Source organism: Ambystoma mexicanum, chromosome 2p, assembly GCF_040938575.1.
Source record: "Ambystoma mexicanum isolate Mex_15411 chromosome 2p, UKY_AmexF1_1, whole genome shotgun sequence".
NCBI classification, from domain to species: domain Eukaryota; kingdom Metazoa; phylum Chordata; class Amphibia; order Caudata; family Ambystomatidae; genus Ambystoma; species Ambystoma mexicanum.
The window spans coordinates 813667900-813686200 of NC_090923.1; positions in this window are offsets into that span (position 1 = coordinate 813667900).

Consider the following 18301-nt stretch of genomic DNA (forward strand, 5'->3'; position numbering starts at 1 on the left):
AGTCCAGGAGTCCTACACTAATTTTATTATTATTGCTGTCCGCTGGTATCAAAACGAAATGAATAGAGTGGGGCATCTAGCAGGGAATGGGAATGGATGTTTAATTCTTATCCCAATCTATCACTCATCTATTGTTACAAAGTAGTGACAGTAATGCTGCTAGCTGGTGCCACCAAAATTAAACCAAAAAGGGAAAATATGACACGCATCCTATTACTGAAGAGACCCCTAAAAGGGGAAGCAAACAAACAAACAACGCTGCCGCCCCATGAATCAAGCCAGCACGGGCAAAGAAATATAATAGCACATACCAAGTGGTAGGATATATGATGGTCACCACCGTTGGGGGTTGCTTTCATTCAAGCCCTGTTCAATAGTGTCCAAACGGTGTATCCACCTAGCTTCTGCGAGAATCAGACTATATGGAGTAATCATCTTCCTAGGTAGAGATTCCAAGATCCACCAACTCAAATCCTCCGATGTATGACCATGTTCCATATAGTGGGACACCAGAGGCGCATTGATATTCTTACACCTAATGCGAGATCTGTGTTCCACAATCCGTATATGGGCTGGTCTGGAGGTCTGGCCTACATATTTAAGGCCACATGGACACTCCACACAATATATTGCATTAGATGTTTTGCAATTAGTGAGGGCTCGAATATTCCATTTTCTGCCTCTCACTTGGAACTCTTTTATTTTCTTTGTGTATCTGCAGACTGAACAGCCTCCACAGGGGAAGTGTCCTACTAGTGGGCGTAAATCCCAGCCCGTGGTTCTATTTCTGGAAATCTGTGATTTGGTATGCACAAACAAGTCCCTCAAATTTTTCTGCCTAGTCATGGCAAACAATGGCATGGGTTCATCAGTAAGCTCCAATTTAACAAGGGGCCAAAACTTCTTGATCACCTTCTTGACCGCATAAGTATGCGTGGTGTACGGCAAAACACAAACTAGCTTTTCTTCTGTGTGGGGTTCTTTAGTAGTAAGTAGGGGTTTCCTAGGTGTAAATCTCGCTCTTTTAGCCGCCTTGGCGACCAATTTACTTGGATATCCTCTTGCAACCAGTCGTGTTTTAAGATTATCCGCGTGAGTTGTGTAATCTGTGATGGAGGTACAATTTCTACGCAATCGCAGAAATTGACCATACAGAAGATTCTCCTTAATTCCCCTGGGGTGGAAGCTAGAGAAATGGAGTAATGTGTGTCTATCCGTAGGTTTTCTGAAGAGCGAACACTCTAAGTTTCCATCCCTCACGTATATGTTAAGATCCATAAAATGGGTCCCTTTAATACTGGTGCTGATCGTAAATTTAATCTGCGTATGTTGCATATTGAGCCAAAGAAAAAATTCTTGGAGAACAATGGCTGAACCATGCCAAATCAGAAAAATGTTGTCAATATAGCGCCGCCATAGTATTATATGGCCCACAAAGGGATTAGTTTCTGTGAGAACAAAATGATGTTCCCACATTGCCATATATAATATGGCTACACTGGGTGCAAATGCCGCGCCCATTGCAGTGCCATGAGTCTGTAAGAAGAACTGGTCTTTATATTTGAAATAGTTCTTTTCAAGGGCAATGGTAAGAAGCTCCAAGATAAATTCTCCAGGGGTATTGCAGGGTGATCTTTCGATGGTGAGAATTTCACGTACACATTGAACAGCCTCCTCCTGGCGGATGCTCGTATACAGCACAGTCTTCTACCTTGCAGTGCCTCACAAGCTTTCCCCAAAGTTGGCCCTTGCTGCACTGTCCCGTTATGAGTCCTCACAATCATTGGCTCTGTCAACTGTCAGCCAGGCAGTCACTAGGAAACAGCTACTCCTTCCCAGCCTCCATGGAGACACTGTGCCACCACCTTCTGCCAGACCCTGTCACTGCAGTGACACCCAGCCAATGAACAATCAGCATGACATCATACTAGGAAATACTGATCTGAAAGCTTACCTCTTAGATTCCAGTAGCTTTATACCTACATACTTCTCATTTAAAATAGGAAAAACAGCATCATGAGTTTATAAAATGCCATGGGGTTACACATGCACACACAATTGTGAATCGGTGTGGGGTTTGACACAAGAACACATCACAAACCATCCCTAGAGAAGACATACGGGAGCTCCTTTTCTGAGTCGCCAGAGTGTCAATTAATGCTACAAACATGTATACAATGTATTATTTAATGCTATAGGGGATTTTGATCATTCTGGTAGTGAGAACAGAAGGGGTGCAGAATAAAATTCACATTTCCACCATCCTCTTCTGCTGTGCCTGCTGTTAGCGCCCGCCACAGGTACCCGGGGCGGGCCGCACCAAATGCCGGGATCACCCGGGTGGACACTTCGTACTGCGGTGTTAAGGATTTAAATCAGGCGACACACACCTTGGTCTCAGCCTCGGATGTAGCGCTCAATTGAGATGCCTTTCTCTTTATTTTATGTAGATTCAGTTTGAGATGGTACACAACTCGTCTCACACCCCCCTTTTCAAATACCCCGGGTGACAATGGACCATGAACAAGGCCGGTTGGTGAAATTGCAATATTTATTTATTTTTAAAATTAAAAAGAAATCATACAATTTTTAATATGGGGCAGCAATCACCAATTGGGTGATAATTATAATGAAAATGGAAGCAATGCACTTGGTTAAACGTCTCCAAGAACATATACAAAGCACAAGTGAATAGGAGCACTGTTTGAATTAGGATAGATAGCACAGCACCCAAGGTAACGTTTCCCCCTGCAATGCTCCCTCAACCCACAATTAATCAGATTCTGTGGATAGAAAGAAGCAGCAAGTAGTCAGGAATAAGAGGCAGCAAACTGAATCAAAATCCGACGTTCCCTCACAAAATAGGAGTAAAAACAGAGGTTAAATCCCTTTGCAATAGCATGAAATGACACTCGGAAATGGCAAATAAATAATTAATGTGCGGTTAAAACTTTTAGGTAAATATGATTTCTCACAAAGGCAGTGATATATAAACACTAGCAAGCACAAGGCAATGGATCACCAAGAGCATAGAATTCGCAAACAAGTGGAAAGTTTAAACATACTGCAGCCGAATGACACGTGGGAAAATTGCATTTCCTTTCAATTCCTGTTTAAAATGACCCAAATGTTTTTTTATAAAAACGGGTGAAATACTGAAAATTGCAATGCGGTTTTTGGTCTGGGGGACAGATGTATATCACAGGGACAGTATCAAAGTGAAAGAATGGTGGTAGCTGAAGATTTGAATGAGATTTTCAGGGTGGAAGGGGGTTCAGTTTTAGGAAAAATAGAGCAGTTAAAATGAAAACTGCCTTTGAAAGAAAGGTAAATGTTACTTAAACTAAATTATCTAGACTAAATTGTTAGAGAGGTACACAGTAACTTCCAAGGTTGATTCGCGAGGTCAACCTTATCACCCCAGTGCTCAACTTTAACTGGCAATTAGTTTGATTACTCAAAATATAACTAAGGGCTTAGGATTTACACCAGACAGAAATTAAGAGAGATGCGCTAGCACTTAGAATTCTCTGTGCACCCTGTCCTTGATTTCTAACAGTTTTTAACAAGTTACCAGGGTATGAAATGCAAACAAAAGGGTCAAGATGGGGAGACTGTGTTTCTCTGTGATGGGGAGATACTCACATTCCACGCTTAGGTTTGGAATTTTGGAACAGCCAACTGGGTCTGGTCACCACATGGCGGGCGCGCCTTACAGCAAACAGCTGGGCAATTCTGGTCACCGGATGGCAAGGACAGCCGGATGACAGGGTTGCAGTGGGCATGCAGTTAGTGGGCAGCAAGCCGGTCTGATTTCAGGATGCAAAGGGTACCACAGCTTTTCCCTTTCCTAATGGGATTTTAGTGGGGGGGGGTTCTGGATCAATGGCCTTGCTGAGACAGAATCAGCAATGCTTTGGCCTTGCTGGAGTAGGGTCAGCAATGCTTTGGCCTTGTAGTGAAATCTGGAATCAGCAAAATGAATGGAGCAGACCAGGAACGCCGGCGCAGGAAATTCAGGAGAGAGTGTGTCTGTAGAGTCCTGTCAGTGACTCTTATTTATAATGCATAGTGGCATCATAGAAGTATATGGTGGGGCAGGCTTAGCTAAGAACGCCTCTAAACTACTGGATTGGTCAGTGGTGATAGTCCCTGTCTCGCTCTCAACTGGTTGGATTTCAAGGTCATAATGTCAGATTTATGATGCGAGTTTTACAATGTTCAAAACCTCCCACAGTTACTTTAGCTAAAATTTAGTTTTGCCATATATGACCCATTTGTACAGTTGAAGCATCTTAATAAATTATATAAGTAGGTTACATATTTTATGCAGAACACACCAGTCCAACTCTGCAATGTGTAAGACATTGTTTTGCCCTTCTAATATTTTTTAGTCATTTTGAGTATGAAATATTCGGCCTAAAATTCTGTAACTTTACACGTGTGTCTAGATTATCCTCAGGCATGTAAGTATTAACATTCGCAATGGCATCATGGATACTTCCCTTATAATACCCAATTATCTGCCATTTCTATTCCCCATGTGTCAGTGAAGTCTATGACATCTTAAATTAAAGCCCATAAAATCACATTTAAACAGTTAACATTTCACATTTTTTCAAAGTCCTGCTGCAGAGATAAAAGTGTTTAACATTTTTATTAATAAATAGTCTTTGGAGGCAAATGTCAGTCTGTTCCCTATATATGGGCATGCCTTTCCAAGGCTACCCCCTCACCTCAGGGTTGTCACAGAGATTTCCTTTGAAGCTTCCTTTAGAGGACACAAGTATGTGTGATTTTTCACTTTGCACATCCGTGTCCTAGAAGTTCCATTTTAAGATGGTTCAACCCAGACCTAAGTCTTATTAGTATGAAGTTTCTTTGTCTTGGTCAGTCAAAGTTTTCCAACCTAGCAATTATCAGCCAGGTGTCCTGGAAGTTTATGGTGGTTCCCTTTTGGGGGAAGCCTTAGCTCTGACCAACTGGAATAACCTGTTTTGGGAGCTTCAAAATCCAGCCAATGCAGCTTAACATTTTTATTTTCTTTTATTTTGTCCTGAATCAAAAAACAAGCCTGTTGAATAAAACAGCCCATATACGTTTCCCCAGCAACAAACCTCTTTACATTGCTAGGCACGGACAAGCTTTCATTCAACATTGTACTTTTTAAAACAGGCATTTTATTTTTCTCTGGTTTGTAAAAGCCCATTCTTACACATGTGGTGAAAGCTGGCATATTCCTTTCAAATTCGGTTTTGCTCTTCCATCTGGATTCCCACATGGTTTTGTAGCTGTAGTCAGCTTATTTTACAAAACAGTCTGTACAAGGCAAAAGTCTTCATGAAATTGACATGTGCACAAAAACCTATGATTTTCTTTTCAAGCAGTGATTTTTGACATTTTGTAGCAAAATTTAAGCGCTTTCCGTGTAGCTGAAGGAAACCTTTTGTTGATTTTCTCAGGTTTGGCTGCCACAGCCTGTCATTCAGGAATAAGGCTCTTTTCTGATGGAGCACAATGTGAATATGGCTGGGCATGACAGGTTCTTTTTGATGAAAGCAGTTTGATGAAACCAGGGAAAAATAGCATCAGAGCGGCATCATTTTAAAGGTGAAATATTCCCATTTTCAATGGGAATTTTGGGCTTGCAGCCAAACCAGCGCTGTTTTTTTCACTCCATTTCTTTAAGTCAAACAAGAAAACACCCTAGTAGCCTTTTTTGGTGTGCTCCCTGTTCCATCTTGCTCAATGGCGCTTGGCAAAACTGTGCATCCATCTTTTTGTTGCTGCGAAACGCAGTTTGGGTGCAATAGTGCTCACAAGAGCCAGCACAGCCATTTTGCTGGTTCTGCTGAAGTGCAGCTTGGTGATGTGGGGAAGTACTACTGAGTGGGTAAATATATCCCACAGTGGGCTAGCAGTAACACCCAGGCAGGGGGCAATCTGCAATATCCGGAACACTGGATATGTGGACAATGACTGGGGTCAACCAGCAGCAGACAGCCTTGGTGCTGGGGGCACACAGGCCCGGGCTGCAACAGTAGGACGCGTTCTGTTGACATGGCAGAAGGACCACAAATGACAAACAGACACTAGTTGCCACTTCCTGGGGCTCTGCTGCACTGCCCTTCGCGTGCCAGCAGAGCCCCTTTTATTTTTTTTAATAACACATTTTATTGTATTTTGTTACTTCAAACCAACACCATACAATTTACAAGCAAAACTTGCATACATTCGACAAAGGTACTGCAATTAGTCATCCTTCTTAATTAAAGCATAGCAGCAGGTAACGCAACAGGGCCCTGGCCAGATCACGACTGTCTTCTGCATTTGTTGCATATCAGGGTCTCACAGTTTTGCTTGTACATTACATAATTTGCTCCCATTTCTGCCATATCTTGCCTGCTTTCCCAGGGCAGCCCCTGGCTTTGTAGACTTGGCGCTGCATTACTATACAGGCGTCCACGTGAGCTACCCATTGGTCATATTGCTGGGTGATCTCTGTGAGCCTCATAGTTGTGCAATATTTCTTTTGGCCAGCCCTGTGGTCGTTGAGAGCAGACGTTTTTCAAAGCGGGCCATTTCTCCCTCTTCTTCAATTCCCAGTAGTAAGAGTTTTGGTTCATTTGGGATTGGCCGGCCTATAACAATTGACAACCTGTCACAACATTTTTTCCAGAAATACTGTATACGTGCGCATTGCCACAAGATGTCGTAAAAGGTACCCTCTTCGCGTTTGCAGCGTAGGCATTTGGCATCTTTGATCTTGCCCCAGCGGTATAGTGCTACTCGGGGATAGTATATTCTGTGTAACACTTTCAATTGTATAAGCCGGATGATGGCCGATATTGCCATCTCTCTGGGGTACATTAGGGTTGATGCCTATTCCTCAGGTAACAGCGGGCCCACATCCCTCTCCCACTTTGCCACAAAAGAATTCTGTAGACTAAAGGCAAAGGAAGAGATTGCGTTATACATTACAGATGTTGTTGTAGCATTCACACTCTCTAAGACAATGTTTCTCTCTATCGGTGTCCATTCTAGCAGGTCAGCGAGGTTTGACATGTTTGGTGAGTGCATGGGACAGCTGTGTGTGATCGTAGTTTTCAGTAGGTGGGAGACCATGAGTGGCCGACAGTTCAGCAAATGGTATGATTTTGCCATCTTTAATCACTTGCTGGATTGTTAATATTCCTGCTGCTTCCCAGTTTGGCCATTTGGGTAGTTTATGAAGCTCGCAAGGAAGGTATTATTCCAGAGGGGTTGTACGGGGGTGATTCTGTTTCCCCAACCTATGTGTCTGTGCGTTTCCATCCAGATTAGGGCCGTGTGGGCTGTTATTGTGCGGGAGAGAGGGCGGCCCACCATATTGTACAAGCTTTCGCTTGGGGGTATGCCTTGCTGTTTTTTCTGCTCCTATGTGTGGTAGTTCTAGGTTACCATGTAGTATGTCATTTACTGCTGCCATCTGACTCACCCAGTAGTATGTTTGGATGTGTGGGAGCCCGATCCCACACTCCCACACAGAGCGTTGGAGGGTACTCAACGCTATCCTTGGATGTCCCCCCCATAGTTGCTTCCGTAGTGTCTTGTCTATCTTGCGAAATTCTGCTGAGGGGATGTGTAGAGGGGCATTTTGTAGTTTATATAAAAAGCGGGGCAGAGCTAGCATTCTGAAGAGTGCCGCTCTTCATAGTAGGGTCAGTGGCAGTGTCACCCAGTGGCCTACGTCTTGTGCGAAACGTTTCACGATTGGGTGTACATTTTGGGTCACATTGTCTTCCAGTCTGTTTGTGATCAGGGTGGCCAAGTATCGTAATTGTTCCAACTTGACTTTGTATGGGGAGCCGTCAGGAGGTATACAGTCTATTCCTTTAACCAGAAAGAGGATTGATTTACTCCAGTTCACTCTCAGGTCACTGAAGGCGCCATATTTTATCAGTATTTGTGTGACTATTGGACAGGAGACTGCCGGATCACCCAGGTAAATCAGTAGGTCGTCCACATAGAGAGAGACCCTGTCCTCCCAAGTTAGGTTCCATCGGAAACCTGACCACGTCTGTGTGTTCCTCAGGATAACAGCCAGGGGCTCAACGATCAGCGCGAATAACATGGCTGATAGAGGGCATCCCTGTCTGGTACCTTTCCCCAGTTGAATATTGCAGGAGGGCCAGCCGTTTACTCTCACTTCTGCTGTGGGGGCCTTATACAGGAGCTGGACCCAATTTATGAATTGTTCCCCAAAGCCCATTTTCCACATGACTATCCATAGTGCATCCCAGTGGACTGAGTCGAAGGCTTTCTCAAAATCCATAGCCAATAGTGCCAGTGATTGCTGTAGGGTTGTTGGTCTTTCAAACGCTAAATGCAGTCTGCGGATGTTCATTCTCGTGGATCTCTGTGGCATAAAACCACATTAATCTGGGTGGATCAGGGACGTAATTACCTTTTTGGAGTCTATTGGCAAGTACCTTCGCCAGTATCTTGGCTTCGCTATTTATTAGGGATATCGGCCTATACGTGCTGCATTCGTCAGGGGGCTTGCCCTCCTTTGGTAATACTATTATAGTGGCTTTACGTACGTCCATTGGAGTATTCCTTCTCTTCTTGAGTGTTCGAACATATTGAGCAAGTGTGGTACAATGTTTTCATGGCTTAGTTTCTTCCAAATGTCAACCGGGAAGCTGTTTGTGCCTGGAGTTTTGCCTGATTGGAGTTGGGAGATGGCTGGCGATATCTCTTTCTCCGTAATTTTACTGTCCAGTGTGTCTACTTGCTCTGTGTTCAATGAGGGGAGATCGACCTCGTCTAGTGCCGTGTTCTCTATTGGGGCATTCGGGGAGCTATAGAGCTCTTCCTAGTATGTTGCAAAGCATTCTGCTATCTCACTGTCAGTTGAGACTAGCTCTACGTTTGCATCTTTAATGTTTCTGATTTGCCGATGCCCCTCATCACGCCTTTCCAACCAGGCTAACTATTTACCTGCTTTCTCCCCCGTTTCATACAGTCTTGCTCTCATGACTCTGTGTGCCTTCTTGGCACAATCTAGTGATAGGTTGTGCAGTTTCTTCTGTGCCAGTATCAAAGCTCTATTTGTCTCAGGTTTGTCCTTTTGTATGTGCTGCGTTTCTCTATGTGCCACCTCCTCTTCAGCGTCTCCAACCTCCTTCCGGTGTGCCTTTTTCTGTGCTGCCATCATGCAAGGATTTCTCCTCTCAGTACCGGCTTATAAGCTTCCCATAGTGTTCCAGGATTGTCCACGGAACCCGTATTCAACTCAAAATAGGTGGAGGTAGTGTTGCTTATTTTTTCCTGTAGATCCGGGAACCCCAGGTAATAACTGTTAAGTCGCCAGGCGGCCGGGGGACATGGCCATTCCGTTTCAAGTTCTATCAATAGTGGGGAGTGATCGGAGATGCCGCGTGCAAGTAGAGACGCGCTAAGTGCCAAATGGATATTCTGAGCTGATAGGAAGAAGTAGTCTATCCTAGATAATGAGGCATGCACGCCTGAGTGGAAGGAGTATTCACGTGTATCCCCTTTTAGGTCACTCCATACATCTCTCAAGCCTAGTGCAGAGGAAAAGGTGGCTAGTTCGGTGTTAGTTGTGGGATTCTGTCATGACCACTGTCAGGGGCCACAAGCTGTGCCACAAGCAAGCCCCCTCATCTACTCCGAGGCCCTCAAGACTTCTGCAAACAGGCTCCTGGAGCCAGTCCTGGCGCATTTGGCACCAGGCTCATGTATGTAAGCGATATTCAATCAACACTACAGCCAAGTCAATGCCTAGTCTGGGATGCTGAGGAAAACCCTTATTAATGTATTTTTACGTCTAGTTCAGTACTCCTGATGACCACCCTTGTATAACACCCCCTCTTAGAATCCCCCTGACCCCACTGAGCCAAGAAGTAGGTTTGTTTTGCAAATTAAAAGGTTTATTTGAGAATTTAAACAATATATATATATATCACACTTTATAATAAATTAATATCTGATAGTACACTTAGACATATGATGTTGATCAACAATGGGTAATCTGGCACTAGCACACTTCTTTACAATCAATGAGGAGTTAGTATAGGATGGATAAAGTAGCAAAAATACTTTTATAATTTCAAGGGAAAAGCAATGTGGAATAAAACGCAGTACAGAAATACTTGATATGATTTTAGCAAAAGATAAGATAATCACTTTTTCTCTGGCAATTCACCCCCCCTCCCCTATGCAATGTAAGAAATGGAAGGAGATGGAAAGAGGAACACACAGTTCTCAGGAATGTAATCAAATACAATACGAAATTCAATTCCCACCCCAGCAAGCTTAGAGAAAACAGGTATGAGTTTTAAAACACAGGCCCAAGTGCTTTGAATGTGGTGGCAGTGAAGTGAGAAATATGCTGAAAATGCTTTTAATTCCCTTTAGCAGGTTCAGGGTGAGTGAGAGATACTTGGGATGAGCTCAGGCTCACTTTAGCAATGATTCAGGGATGGTTATTAAGAGACAAACACATTTTTAGCACAGGAAAGCAAAAAGCTGCTATCTTTTTACAGGTAAAGAAATCAGGCCAAATCGTGGCAAAATTCGCGAGTGCGTGAATCGCGATTTCGGCAAAAGTATAAGGAGTAGCAAGTCGGTTTTAGGTTCGTTGGAAAGCGTAGATTCTAAGCTTTCAGATGAAAGTTAAATTTCGTTCCTAGCCCAAACGTTTCCAGAGATACGGACGATTAAATAAAGGTAGATTTTCAGATTTACAGTAAAACTCAAAATGACAGGTGACAGCTTGCAGCTTCAGAATTGACAGGTGACAGTTGTGCAGCTTTACAAATGACAGATGACACGATTTCTAGGAGGCTGTTCTACTTAGGTTAAAATAGTTTGGATTAGATTATTTTAAATAAGAGATTGGTTCTGCACAGTTCTGCTAGGTACTCACAATATAAATTTGAACTAGGCCTCGTCACGGATCTGGTCAACACGTCCGGCTGCGGTTCTGTCTGCTCGGCGGGTCAATCAGGCACCGGTTCTGCTCACAGCGATCTGGGTCAGCTCTGCTCTGCTGGTCTAGCCTCTCTGGATTCAGCGGCCTCTGGTTCTGGATACTGCTCTGCTTTCCGGTCCAGATCAAGTGGATTCTGGATGTAACACTGCTTTCTGGGTACTGGCAAGAGTTCTTGGCAAAAGAACTAGCTCGCCCGGCTGTGGAATAGTTTGCAAATGATTTTGAGGCCTGCTGACAAATACGTTTGCTTGCAGTGGGCCTTCTTGGTCCAAAGTTCTGTAGTCTCTGTTTAGCTTGGAAGTCTAAGTGTTGGATCTCTGGATGTGAAGTCGTCGGTCAGCATGCTCCGCAGCAAATGGAATTGAATGTCTCTACCTGTCCCAGCAGTCTCTTTTTATGTGTTTTGAAAATGGGTGTGTGCCTGGGCCCAGCTAAGCCTGCCCCTCTCTACTTGTCATTGGCCCAATTCTCCCCTCTCCCATGATTGGGGGAAGGAAATGGATTGTCATCATGATGAGGTCTGTGTATGGGTCAGAGGATCCTCCCCTGGTCGGTTTGCCCACAAATCTATATTTGATTCAAATACATCTTTCCCAGATATACAATTTGTTGAAATTACATGTGCACATTATATATTCCTTATGGTCCATGCTTGTCTGCCTCTGATCTTCCTGGGGGCTTGCATTAAAAAATGACAACATTTTGCGCTTTTTAACTGGTTTTGCAATATCGGACATTTACCCAAAATTACACACATGTGCGCAAGGAGTATGGGCATTAATTGATGAAGTGTCAGATTTTTAACATGCAGACATTTAGAGTGAGACCCTATTTTCCGCTAGCAACCCCCCAGAATACACCACAGGGTCCTAACGCCTCTCAAAATGTTCACAGAAAAATCACAAAAATAATGATATTACTTATATAATTCTGACAAGTCCGCACTATGAGTTATCTATCTTTTTAAAATTATGCCCTGGTCAAAAAGGGGTGTGGCTTCCCACAACACAGGGTGGAATAACTGGTTTATCCACTTCCCCCAAGCTCAGCTGCTAGCAGAGACACTGCCCCTCTCAGTTTCCCCTAAGAGGAAGCCACTTTACGATGCCCCCAATATAACATTTGCCTGAGTCAAGGGAGTTGCATTGTTCTGTTCCTTCCAGTTCCTAGGTGCTCCACCCCTAATCTAATCAGAGAGGTGACAACTCCTTTTGGCAAGGGGCAGCAGGATGCAGCTAGGCCTGGGAAGAGTGGCTGAACAGGTTTCTCCTGTCGGGGGTAGTTGTCGGGCAGAATCCAGTTTCACTAAACCAGGTTTCAGCTAAATGTCACTTTTTGTTCCCAGTTTTCTACATTCAAATCAAACTGACAATTTGTACCTATACATTAAATAATTACTTCCTTCAAGTCATTTCAGAATATGGTTTTACATTCTTCCACCTCTTAGCAAGTCTTTCCTTGGTCTGGTTTTGTTTCATTTGTGCAGTTTTACACAAAAGTCTGGTGGTTTTAAAACGCCGGCTTTCTGATAGTGGTGAGTACTGGTAATGCAACCATTTTTGGGATTAAGAAAATGAATTCCCCACAGTTCTGGGTTGCTTTTGGCAATCAGCATTGCCATTCCCAATGGTTTCAGGCTACTGTGTGTGTAGACCAATGGTGGTTAGGCAGTGCCCTCCTGTGCTCACAACATAGGCAAAAATGGGTGGCAGCCTATTCTTCATGTTTTCCCTGTGCACTCTCTGGGGAGTTCTGGCCATCATGATGTTTTCCATTCCAGTACTGCACAGTTTTATTGTAGGGCTTGGATGCATGGGTAAAAACATCCCACAAGCCCCCCCCCTCTTGCGATGGCCATTCTGTCCTTTCGCTGATGGAACTCACAAGATCTGGGATGTTCGCCTCCTCTTCTTCCAATTCCATGGATGGCACAGTTCAGCATCTTTTTCTCCCTCCAGTCAATCACTCAGTTCTCCTTGCTGGTCCTGATGGGAGGATTGGGCGGTACCCCGGGCCCCTCGGGTCTCTGCTCCCGGTCCCCGGTCGTCCTCCTTGGCCAGTCTCCAGGTTTTCTTTCTCCTAGGACGACAAAGGAAAGCGGCAATACCTATTCGTAGACATTTCTTCACCACTATTAATGGTGTGGCGAACATATACATTTTATGAATCAGAAGATATGAACATATACATTTTCTTTTTTAAATTAGGAGACAAGAACATATATATATATAAATATATATATACAAGGATCACAGAATTTTATATGCTATATGTGGAATATTTTAGGGTTGGAACTGAATTACTCTGGAGCGGCCCCCTCTGGGATTCCAGTGGATTCCTCCAGTTGCTGCAAAGTGTGCCTGGGATGGCAACACTTTAGCTGATTTATATGGACCCACTTGTCTTCCCCCTCTGCCAAACTGCCTTTGGGGATGCAGATCTTGAAGGCCACAGGGGAGATCTTGTCTATAATTTCAAACAGTCCCTTCCATATAGGCAAGAATTTTCGCTGTTTGGCCTGGTTCCTTTGGAAATTGTATAGATAGACCCCATCACCCACCTTATATTCCTTTCGGGTAGTTTTTAAATCATAGTGGGTCTTCATGCTCTCGGCTGATCTTTCTAGGTTCCGCTGAGCATAGGAAAAAGCATGCTGAAGGTGTTTCCTTAAATTCTCCACAAACTCATGAGTTGTGGAGGCATTTATCAACGTTTGCTCTTGGGTTCTGTAGAGCAAATGCTGGGGAAGCACCATCTTGCGTCCAGTCATCAACTCAAATGGTGACATTTTGGTTGCAGATGAAGGGGTAGATCTGATGGCCATTAGGACCAGAGGTAATCGGATATCCCAACTTGGCCCAGAATCTGCCACAAACTTTTTTAAGATGCTCACAATGGTTCGGTTATATCTCTCCACTGCTCCAGAAGAAGCTGGCCTGTAAGCAATGTGTAGCTTCCTTTTAACCCCCAGTATCTCCCACATCTTTGTCATTACTTCACTGGTGAAGTGGCTACCCCTGTCTGACTCAATCCTTTGAGGTAGACCAAAACGGGAAAAGATGTGGTTAATCATCAGGGCAGCTGCTGTTTCTGCCTTGCAGTTTGGGGCTGGGAGACATTCCACCCACTTGGTAAACAAGCATGTAACGGTCAACATGTACTTGTTTCCCCTAGCGGAGCGAATCACGGGGCCTACAAAGTCGATTTGTAAATCTGACCATGGGAGTGTCATTCCCCTCTTTTGGAGAGGCGCCCGGTGTGTGAGGGATGTTGGCTGAAATTGTGCACACACAAGACAACCCTTCAAATATTGGTTGAGGTCCTGGCCCATGTGTGGCCAGTATGCAACCTCTCTTAAGATTTCAAGTGTTGTATGAAACCCCCTATGACCGGCGGTGGCCGCATCATGGGCGTGACTTAACATCAGGCTTCGGAATGAGGTAGGAACCACCCACTGATCGTGGCCAGCTTTGGATTTCCTTACCAGCAAACCGTCTTGGATTCGGAACATTTTTGGACATTTCATCAACACTCTTAGGTCCTCTTTCCCAATGTAATCGGTATCCGTCAGGGGAAAGTTCTCAGGGTCCTCAAGGTGTTGGTAAAACTTACCAATAATTGGATCCCCCTTCTGAGCTGTAATTAAATCAGCATCAGGGGTCTCCTTACTCCATTGTGCAATTGAAAGGTCGTTGTGAGCATTTGTCTGGGACCTAGTGATAGCAGTGACCTGGATTTCCCCCAACAGGGACTCAATCTCAATTAGATCCCCGTGGATGGCCCCGGTTTTGGCCAGCTGATCAGCTAAGTCATTTCCAGTTTTGCAGGTCCCTCTACTTTGGAATGACCCTTGATCTTTTTCCAGTAGATGGTCATCCCATTCGATGTGACCAGATCATCAATGTTTTGGATTAACTTCCCATGTTTCAAGGGTTTGTTATTAGCACATAACATGCCTCTGGTTTTCCAATTAACCAGGTGCTCCACGAACCCGTTCCGTACATAATCCGAATCTGTGATTATGACCAGTTCGTGGAGTTGATGTTGGACAGCAGTGAGGATGGCCTGATGCACATCCATCAATTCTGCCACCTGACTACTTCGGGGACCAATTTTGTATCCAGCGGAGGGTTCTGGGAACTCCTTCACCCATGCATTCCCTACGCCAGCCACCAGTTCTTTCTCCCCGTCGTTGTCAACATGGTAAGAGCATCCATCCACATAGACAGTGGGCATTCCCTCACACTTGTCTTCTTCAAAGACTTTGTGTGGGGAATTAAGGTATGCCTCCATGTTGTCCTTGATTTTTAGACTTTCGTCCTCAAGACAGTTTTCTCTGGCACAATCATGCAAGTCAGCCAGACCTTGCGCGAGGGGACTCTTCATGTTTTGGCCATATCTGTCCTCCACAGGAAAGCCTTGCATTGACAGAATCCAGGAAGTAATTCGGGAATTACTCACATTTCTGGCCCGGATTCTGTCACTTTGGAGATATTGCAGAGGCTGGTGTGGAGTCTCCACTATGATGTGTTCCCCCTGGATAAACGGGCGGTAATTCTTCAATGCCCACTGTGGGATGTATTTACCCATGCATCCGAGCCCTACCTCAAAACTGTGCATTACTGGCATTGAAAACATCATAATGGCCAGAGCTCCCCAGAAAATGCACAGGAAAATCCCATTTCGCCTATATTGTGAGCTCAGAGAGGCAATGCTGATTGCCAAAAGCAAACCCATAACTGTTGGGAATTCCTTTTTCTTGAATGTCAAATATGGCAAAATCATGGGCACAGAATTACTTTACTGCAGAAACACACCAATGCCATGTCCTGAACATGGACAATATACTCCATGTAATATCACTTGCTGAAATGAATCAATCTAAAAAAAATCCCAAGGATGGATGCAGTAACCACAAAATCCTGAGGGTGGCGCTAGCGGTCTAAACTCTGACAGGAGAGCTGTCTTGCAAAACTGTCTAGTGCAAAGAAAGGGGTCTTATTTCATTGAAAGTTCAAAGGGGTTGCCTGTCCTGAGAACTCTTGACACTTCAGAACTCAACACAAGAAGCCAGGAAATCACAGGGTTCTGTTAATTAAATGCAAAGTGGCTCCCTGGCCTCCTGATCTCAGCTTCCCAGAGACCACACAATGGCCCCTTTCCTCTGAAAGGAATATGTTGATTTTGACTGTTTAATGTCAACAAAGGCCTGCCTGCCAGAGGACACGTGACTGACCCACCCAAGTCTTGGAGGCGGACTCCAACACTCTGAGAACTGAATTGAAAGCAAAATATATATTTTACAGAAACACTGATAACTCTTTGTAATCAAATGACAGAAATGTATAACTTTGAGAGACTTAATTTAAAAAATGTACCTTTAATTCAAGCCCAAACTCCAAATTGTGGGATATTCTGGGACAAAACCCTGCTGTTTATTAATATTACAGACTCCCTGTTTCAGCTAGACAAACGAAAATGCATTGGTATGTGGGTAGATATGTGAGGAACAGTTGTATAAAATTTAATGAAGATCCAATGTTGTTTAGCACATTAAAAAGTGCTAAAAGTTGCCATTTTTGAATGCAAGCTCTTAGAAACAGCAGATTTGGGATACCTCGTGTGATATGTGACATGGGTATGTAATTTCAAACAACTGTGTAACTGTGAAATATGTATTTTGATCATATATAGATTTGGGTGCACAGATGACAGGGGAGTTTTTTCAAGAGATCATAAATGGCTGACATCACTCTGACACAACTTAGCTCCCCCAATCAGGGGAGAAATGAAAGCTGGACCAATGACAAGTGAGAGGGGCAAGTTTAGTTATGACCAACACACACACCCACTTGCAGAACATATAAATGGACCACTGAAACTTAGGTAGAGAGATTCATTTCCATCTGCAGCGGGACGCTCTGCCGGAAAAATCCATACTTACCTCCATCAACCTTCAAGGAGCCAACACTTAGACTCCAAGATAAACAGAGACTACAGAACCTTAACCAAAAAGGCCACTGCCAGCAAGAGTATTTGTCAACAGGCCTGAAAATCTTTTTGCAACTGAACTCTTCAGACAGCCGGCTGACGCCGTCTGAATTTTGCCAAGAACTTTTGCAAGAACCCGGTGACAGAAATATCCAAAGAGAAGGCAGGACCCGACCCAGAGAACCGGTGCCTAGCAGAGACCAGGCCATTGTATCCAGAGTGCTGACCCCGATGCTGTGAGCAGTTCCAGAGGCCAGGCGCTGTGAGCGGAACTCGGGAAGACCTGACCAGACTGAAGTCCGTGACCAAGTCGCTTTCCGGTTCAAAATCTCTTGTGAGTACTCAGCAAAACTCAGAACACATCTCTTAGTTAAAATCATATAATTCAATCCATTTTTAATCTAAGTAGAACTGCAGCTTAGCAATTGTGTTATTCTGCCATCCCGGGAGGATAGCTCAGCGGCAGCGTGCGCGTCTTGGAAGCAAGACGACACGGAGCAACAACAGGATCGATCCCCGGGTCCGCGCTTAGAAACCTTTGGGTGTTTAAGCGCGTTATAAATACGTAACTAAGAAAAAAAAAAACAATTCCTGTAACAGCGCCTCGATGCCTGCGGGCTGTGTGGGCGCTTTATAAATGTGAAATAAATAAAATCATTTTTAAAGCTGAAAAAGTGTTGCGTTTAAAATTTGCAAAACCAAAAACGACCTTCACTAAATCGCTCATATCTCCGCGACCGTTTGTCTTAGAGACTTGCAGTAACTTTCATCTGAAAGCTTAGAATATTAGCTTTTAATCGCACCAAGATTCCTACCCCTATAGTTTTACCGTAATCGCGCTCGGCGCATTCGCAAATTTAGCCGCGATTTGACATTTTACCGCGATTTGCAAATTTCTTCACGTGTGAAAACAGAAGCTTCTTGCTTTCATTTGCCAAAAATTTGTTTAACCTGCTAGTTACACCCTAGGACATTGCTAAAGTAAGCCTGCAACTAATTTAAACCAACTAATCCTCAACCTGAACCTCTAGAGGGAATTAAAAGCATTTTAGCATATTTTTTTTCTTCATTTCCAGCACATTTAAAAACATTTGGGCCTGTGTTTTCAACTTCCGTAGTCTAAGTTGCTGGGGTGAACTGAATTACATTTGAATTGCATTTCTGAGAATTGTGTGCCTTCCTTCCATTTCCTTGCTTTGCATAAAAGGGGGGGTGAATTGTCCAAGAAAGTGATTACATTGTCTTTTGCTGAAATCCTATCAAGTTATTTTCTGTACTGCATTTCATTCCACATTGCCTCCATTGGAAACC